Source organism: Parus major, chromosome 2, assembly GCF_001522545.3.
Source record: "Parus major isolate Abel chromosome 2, Parus_major1.1, whole genome shotgun sequence".
In the NCBI taxonomy this organism is placed as follows: domain Eukaryota; kingdom Metazoa; phylum Chordata; class Aves; order Passeriformes; family Paridae; genus Parus; species Parus major.
The window spans coordinates 140,977,315-140,984,660 of NC_031769.1; positions in this window are offsets into that span (position 1 = coordinate 140,977,315).

Sequence of the window (7,346 nt, forward strand, 5' to 3'; positions counted from 1 at the left end):
GATGCGGGGGGATGCGGGGCAGGAGCGCGGGGCGGGCTGCGCTCGCTGCCCCGGGCTGCGGCCGCGGGCGGCGGGGGGCGGTGACGTCACAGAGCCGCTCGCCAGCACAACGTTCCATTGAGCCGAGCGCGTGCTCGGGCGAGCACATGGGCAGCGGGGCCCGCTCCGCTCCGCGCCCGCCGCTCTGCTCCGCTCCGCTCCGCTCCGGCCCGGCCCGGCCCCGGCCCCGGCCCCGGCCCCGGCCCGGCCGACCCCTGCCCGCAGCGGGCCGCGGTGAGTACCGGGGCCGCAGAGAGGGCGGCGGGGTGCGGGGACAGGGGGCATTCAATTATTTATTCTGCTTTTGCCTCTACTTTGCCAAGCCCCGCGCTGTTATCCCAGTCGCCGTGCGGGTCGCGGCGCAGTTCGGAGCCCGGGCGCGGGGGTAGCTCGGATGGGGGGAGGGGAGGGTGCCTTTCGTGTTATTTATTTATCTTTGTTAAAGCGCTCGGTCGCCCGTGGCCTAAAAATAGCAACTGCACGCCGAGACCCGTGCGGATGGGGAGGAGACGGGGCCGGGGCTCCGTCCGACGGCAGGCACGGCCGCGATGGGCTCGGAGTGACCCGCAGCGATGCGCCCATCCCCCGCAGCTCGCCCTCACCCCAGGCTGCCGGACACGGGGAGGGAGCGGGGAAGAGGAAAGGGGTGCCCACCCTGGCGTCCCGGGGTTCCGGGATCCCCCCGGGGCAGGGGAGGGATTGGGGGGTCCCCGCGGTGCGGGGCTGGACGAGCCCTCGGGAACTGCGCGGAAAATGCGCGCAGCGCGCAGGCCGGGGCGCGGAGCCGGCCTGCTGCCTGCCCCGATCCCTGTCCTGCTGCCTGCCCCGATCCCTGCTCTGCTCCCTGTCCTGCTGCCTGCCCCGATCCCTGTCCTGCTGCCTGCCCCGATCCCTGTCCTGCTCCCTGCCCTACTGCCTGCCCCGATCCCTGCTCTGCTCCCTGTCCTGCTCCTTGTCCTGCTCCCTGCCCCGATTCCTGCTCTGCTCCCTGTCCTGCTCCCTGCCTCGATCCCTGTCCCTATCCCTGCCCCGATCCCTGTCCTGCTCCCTGCCCCTATCCCTGTCCTGCTCCCAGCCCTCGCCGCCTCTGCCTGCCGGCTCATTTAAGCTTTAACCCGCAGCGCTCGGACACCCTTAGTGTGCTCGGCCTGGTCCAGAGCTGGGCATCAGGAGGGCCAGGGGAATAGACTGGGAAGATTCTTTGCATGTTCCAGGGTCCATTTCTACAAACGATTTTTTAGGCCGACTTTTCCTCAAAAAGTTGTTTGGGGTTTCTGAGTACTTTAATAGGCCTCGTTTTATTTTTATACCTAAATAATACTGATGTGTTTCCATTGAGAGGGTGGGTGCTTTAGGACTTGGATCTCAAGTTGTTTACTGCATCTTAAAATACCATGCAGAGAAATACCAACAGAACCGAGAATTGAATCTGAGCGATGCTGCAGGCCCTTCAGTGAGATCTTTTTAATCCCATCCTTGTTGCCAAGTTTAGACATGTTGTCCTGGCCACATATCTGGTCAGATACAGTGAGTTGTGAGCCCTACACCAGTTCCTCTTTATCAATATGTTTCAAAATTTGCTTTATTTAAGTCACTGATTCGGAGCAACAGGGCTTTTCCGAGGGTGTATTAGAATATGTTAGCCATTGCTAAATACAAAGATCACAGTTATGTACTTGTTACAGCTGCATGAGATGCCAGTGTTTATTTCTTCATTACAGCAGAAATGCAATCTCACTAATGCCAGTTTGCACTAACTGCAGTCCACTGGTGTGGATTATTTTAAGAGTACTTAAATACATCGTTTCCAATGAGGAAGATATTAAAAATGCAGCTCTGAACTGTAGACATCACTAATAAATAAGCATACAGTCTAATACTTAATCGTGTATAAACATCCAGTTTCCTTTCAATTGCGATTTTTAAAATTATTTAACAAATATGTGTGTTTTCCAAGCAGGTGAGGCAGTAAGATGCTCTTTTGTGCTAGGAGCTGCATATCTCAATAAGTGCCAGCTCACAGTCTCGGGGGATTCAAGTCATTTTATATTCACTGTGCATCATTTTAGGAATGCACCTATAACTTTATTCTTTCCCCCTCCCTCTTCCATCTCTCATAGCATTAAGTCAGGAGTATGGCTTACAGCTATCTTAGGATTGTTGTAATTCGGATTGGTCTGACTGTGCCTCTGTGCATTTTAAGTTATATTGAGGTAATTAGTGGTACAGGTGCAGTTTGTCAGCCAGTGGGAACACCTCTATACCTGTTGGGAGTAAAGTGTACGTGTGTCTCGCATCCCTGGGAGAGGGGCTGCCTGCACAGGGACAGCAGGAGCAGTGCCAGCTCGCTGCCTCCGCACAGCCTGGAGGATTTGGCATCATTTGCATCTGCTCGCTGATGTCCAGCCCACGTCAGAACCGTCTGCAGTCGCAAAAATCAGGAAGGGCTCAGGCCTGCCACCGTCCAAGAGCCTATCTGTTGCAGAAAGGAATCATGTAGTTTCAATTAGTTTGTAAATTGGAATATTGGCTTCCCGGGTGAAAGTGTACGCTTGGAATATAACTTTGGCTAGAGCTGACGGATTTCAGAGGTGATGGTGAGTTGTGAGTCCTGATGGCAGCACGGTTCTGAGGCTCTGTGTGATGTGCTCTCCTCTCTGTGCCCCTGCACAACCAAAGACCAGCTTTTTGTTTCATTAAGGACTTTTATCTTCTAAGATTGGATCTTATGCAAGATTTGAACTGTATCTTCCTGTTTTTAATCAGAATACTTTACAAAGGCAGCCTATGCTTCCTGGCTGTATATATTTAATTCACTTTTTTTTATGAGAAATTGCTGTCAGGGGAAGCTGATGTGGAGCAGCAAGGCTGAGGGGAAAGAAAAGTGTATCTGTGATTTCAGGGTGTTGGTGCTTGGAATTCAAGTCTCTTGTGCTCATTTAGCACTTTTCAGCTGAACGTGTTCAGTGCATTATTACAATATCACTTTTTTACAGGCCTCTTTCTACATGCTTTTTAAATAATTATGCTGGTGCAGCTGTACTCAGAATTGCAAGGTCGTGCTTATGAGTATGACAGCTTAAATAATATTTTTTCCCCATTGGTCTATGCAGATAATAGTGCTGGCAAACCATGGGAAAATGTGGGGTTTTGTTGTGACATGGAGGAATTGCTGCTGCTTGCAGGATTACTGGGGGTTTGTCTTTTGCTCCCAGTAGATGAATTTAGCAAAGTCTGGTGTCCGGAACTTGTGGTACAGTGCACTGCAGCTGTGTGCCAAGCAGTTCAGCAGTGCAAATGGGTCCATCAGTGAAGTCTGTGCTGCTCTCAGGGCATCACTGCTGGGATGGAGATGTTGGGATAGTGGGCACGACACCCTGACCTCTCAGTGCCGGCCAGGGGACTGGTGGTGTGGTGTGATGTCCTCCTTTCTGAGCCAAGAGGGATGCAGAGCTGCAAACTGAGTTAGCAGAGAGGAAAATGCATACCTGGACAGGAAGCTTTTGCCTTTCTGCAACAAGGTGATACTGATCTTATTTTGAAGTACAGCATGCTGATTTCTGTCTCCTTGATGGCTGGTAGCTTTAGTACTGAACACCTCCATGGTTCCCGGTAAGATTGATGAAGAGTGAGGAGGGAATAAAACCATAGTCTGTCTCTTGGACTCATTATCACTGTGTATAGGCACGTTTTCCCTTGTCACAGCTGCATCTGCTCCTGAGATTGTCCATCTTCTTATGTAGCAAAGTGCTCAGTGCCCTGGCAAGTGGTACTGCTGTGCGCCTGCATATGGCATTATTTATCTGGGGGTGCAGTGCCTGCCATTTGCTCATTTTGTGGGTACAGTTCTGTAGAGGACAGCATTTTTTGAGCTACCAGTGTTGCAGTTGAGGAGTGTTCTCAGTTCTCTCTCACTCTGGCAAGTGCCAGAGATTGTTTAAAACAGGGCTTGCTGGTGGTGTTTTTTTCCCTGTCGCTTCAAGGGTGACAGAGAAAAGCACTGGGGTGGTTACCTGGAGCATCAGCTCTCCTCAGCTGAACACAGCAGCCTGCTGTGACTCAAACACTGGGACTGGCCAGGCATTTGGAGTGGTCTGGAGGTGTGATCTAAAACATCCAGAGGTGTATGATCTGAATGCCTTTTAATGTGTGCCCAGATGGTTTCATTCATTACTTGAATTCAAGGTATGGATGTGAACATCAGTGTGGAGCTCTATCCTACAGATCAGGGTAGGATACCTTGAGTACTGGGGGTGGACTGTTGAGTATTGCCCAGGTTTTCCTGGCAGGTTTGTCCCGCCCCTTCTGTTGCCTGTGCTGTCACATCTTCACTGCTGTTGTCAGCAGCTACTACAGTTAAATCTCCTATCATCTCAAAGGAAAAATGATCCATGAATTTCCTGCTGGTGCAGTGCATCATGCAGGAAGGAGCTCTCGAATGCAGCAGTGACAGGCAGAGCTAGAACCAGTGCTTGAATAATTCAAATCAGAATTTATGGTGAATTAGAAATTAAAGGCAAGAGTGATTAGCTGCTAAAACAAATTGCCAAGAGAAGGGGCAGGTTCTGTCTCAGTCATTTCCGCCTTAAAACCCGAGTCGGAAGAAGCAGTAGAAAAAGCTTTGTATTAAAATTACTGGGTAGGTTCCTGCAAATCAGCTCATGTTGTTTGTAGGTTCCTGCAAATCAGCTCATCAGAGTTGCTGGACAATAGAGGAGAGGTTTGACCATGCCCCCACACTGTGAGGTTAGGTTGTGCAGGTTTAGGGAGCCTACCTGTGCTGCTGGGGAGCGATCTGAGCTGAGCTGCAATGTGTGGAGGACTCAGACAAGGAAGAGCAGCCCAAAGCCCACAAAGGACTATGTATTTGCATGGAAGAGTGTAATTGTGCAGTAGAGTGTCTTTGGCACGAGATTGTCTTGGTTTGAAAAGACAGATGTCTGCTAAGGAAGGCAGAAACCTCCCTTGAAAGGGAAAAATGTACAGGCCCCCCCCCCCAAATTATTATAATCTTGAAATCAAGGGGCTCTCAGGCAAAGATATGGAAATAGGAATAACAGTTATTTACTAGGAAAATTAAAATAAAAATGCAGTACTACAAAAAAAAAACAACAAACCAACACTGACAGTCAGAATACACCCTGTTGGCCAGGTTGTTGGTAGCAGACTGAGTAAATGGTGGCTGCAGTCGTCCTGGAGTGACAGATGTGGTTCTCTTGAAGCAGTGATCCTGTAGAAGGGTGTAGTTTTCCTCTGAAGGTCCAGTGGTGGTGTAGATGGATGTGGTCTTTCTTTGGTACTCCCAAGTCTCTGATTATATCCAGGTGGGAATGTTTGGCTCCTCCCCCTGGGTGGAGCATCTCACAATGGGATGATGTAATTTTATCAGTCATGAAGTGAGACTCAATGGCAATTAACAGAATATATCCCCCTGAGGGAGGATGGGTCTGCCCCACCAGGTTTTAACAGATGGTAATAGAACACATACTTTTGGTTATATCTTGCATTGCAACCCAAGACATTTTGGAAATCAGCCTTTTGTCACCTCTTTTGTTGTCTCAGTCAGGAATACCCAGTGCCAGATCATGTACCTGGCCAAGAGCTGAAGGATTTTTTGGAACTTTCAAGGAGAGAGGTTTCCATCTCTGGGGTTGTCATCTATAGGCTGGGGGCTTTTCAAGGCGCAGTACTCAGCTCCTCTTCCAGAGGTAAGAATGAATGGTAGAGAAGTCTAAAGAAAGCCTGAAAAGCTCTCCTGTTTTGGGGAGAGGAGGTTCCTACTGCCAGAGCAGTACCCAGAGCTGTAGCTGTATCCTTAGAGGCCGCTACAGAACAGAGCTGAGTGGCAAGACCATATCCCATCATGTAGTTTAGTAAGCAGCTTGTAGAGACTCTCAGCACAATTCAGATTGTGTTGGGAGTCCCCAGAGTTTGAAGGGGTCCAGTGCATGGATTTTAAGGTGGAAAACTCAGGTTTCCTAACCACTCATTGTCATCATCTTCCCTTTGTCCAGCTGGAAGCTGGTCTGCTTCTCCCTGGCTTTCTCTGAGTGGCTGTTCCGTGCTGCCTGGCTGCTGTGAGTGCCTGCTAGTTGGCTGCCTCATCTGTGCTTTAGCCTTACTGCTGGAATGGAGCTCCTTAAGGGCTGTGTCAGCCCACTAACACCTTTGGTGTGGATGCAGCATCCTGATTCTCTGCTTGGAACTGGTAGAAGCCATCACATTAGTAGCACTGTAAGTTCTGCTTCAGGATATTTCTGTAAGATAGCAAATCCTACGGGTTTCAAGTCATTCCCAAGCAGGCATGAGACAGGTTATGTGCTGCCTGCTTAAATGCTGCATGCCTGTTGTCTCAGGCAATTTTGCACCTTCCCTGAATTCCCAACGACTGATTTAAGAGGTTCTTAGCCTCATTTATTCCTCCCTATCAGGGGAACAAAAAACTTTGGATCTTTTCACCAGTACTGGAGGAGTGGCATCCTGTGAGGTCCTGTATAGATGTCAGCTGGTGTTGGGGAGCTGTTGCCAGCAACTGAAAAAGGAGAAGAAAAAACCCATTTAAGAGCATTCTTTTTTAAAAAAAGCATCACCCTGCAACTCTTGATTAGCACTCTGTATTTTGAGGCCCAGATTTGATCATACTGCAACCATCTCATCCTGAAAATATTGGCTGAGCAAAATCCCAGCCAAAAGAAAATACATTGCATTGCTTTGCACAATTCCCTGCCCAGGTTGGGAGTGAGCCCTGAATGCACAAGTGGATGGGGCATGCTTTCTTTGCAGAGGACATGTGGTGCAGGAGGCTGGAGACTCTCACAGCCTCTGCAGGTTTAGGAAAAGTGGCTTTTCCTAGATGTCTTTCAGAGAGGTGCTGTAAAGTGTTAGTGTTGGATCAGGTATTGCTGTCCCTGCCCATGGTGCAGCGCGGGTGTTCGTGTGGGGTTGTGTGTGCTCGTTTATGTGGTGGGAACAGCAGTCCTGGGCTCCTGGCTGAGCCTGGGGGATGTGGAGCAATCAAAAAAGCCCAGACTGTGCTTGAACCCTTGACATCTTCCTGACTGGATAAAGCACAAGTTCCTTTTTGCTAATACTGATGTTTGGTATTACTATTACTATCCTCATCAGTGTAACTATCATTATTATTTTATAAGCTGTGTTGTAAACATAATGTTTATTGTACAATCATGTAGTCATGCTACAGCAGTCTCTGGAAGTGATGTAGCAAAACCCCTTTATGCTTCAGCTGGGGCTGTAAATAGGTAGTTACAGCTATCAGTGCCGTGGCCTGTAATTTAACACACAGAGCA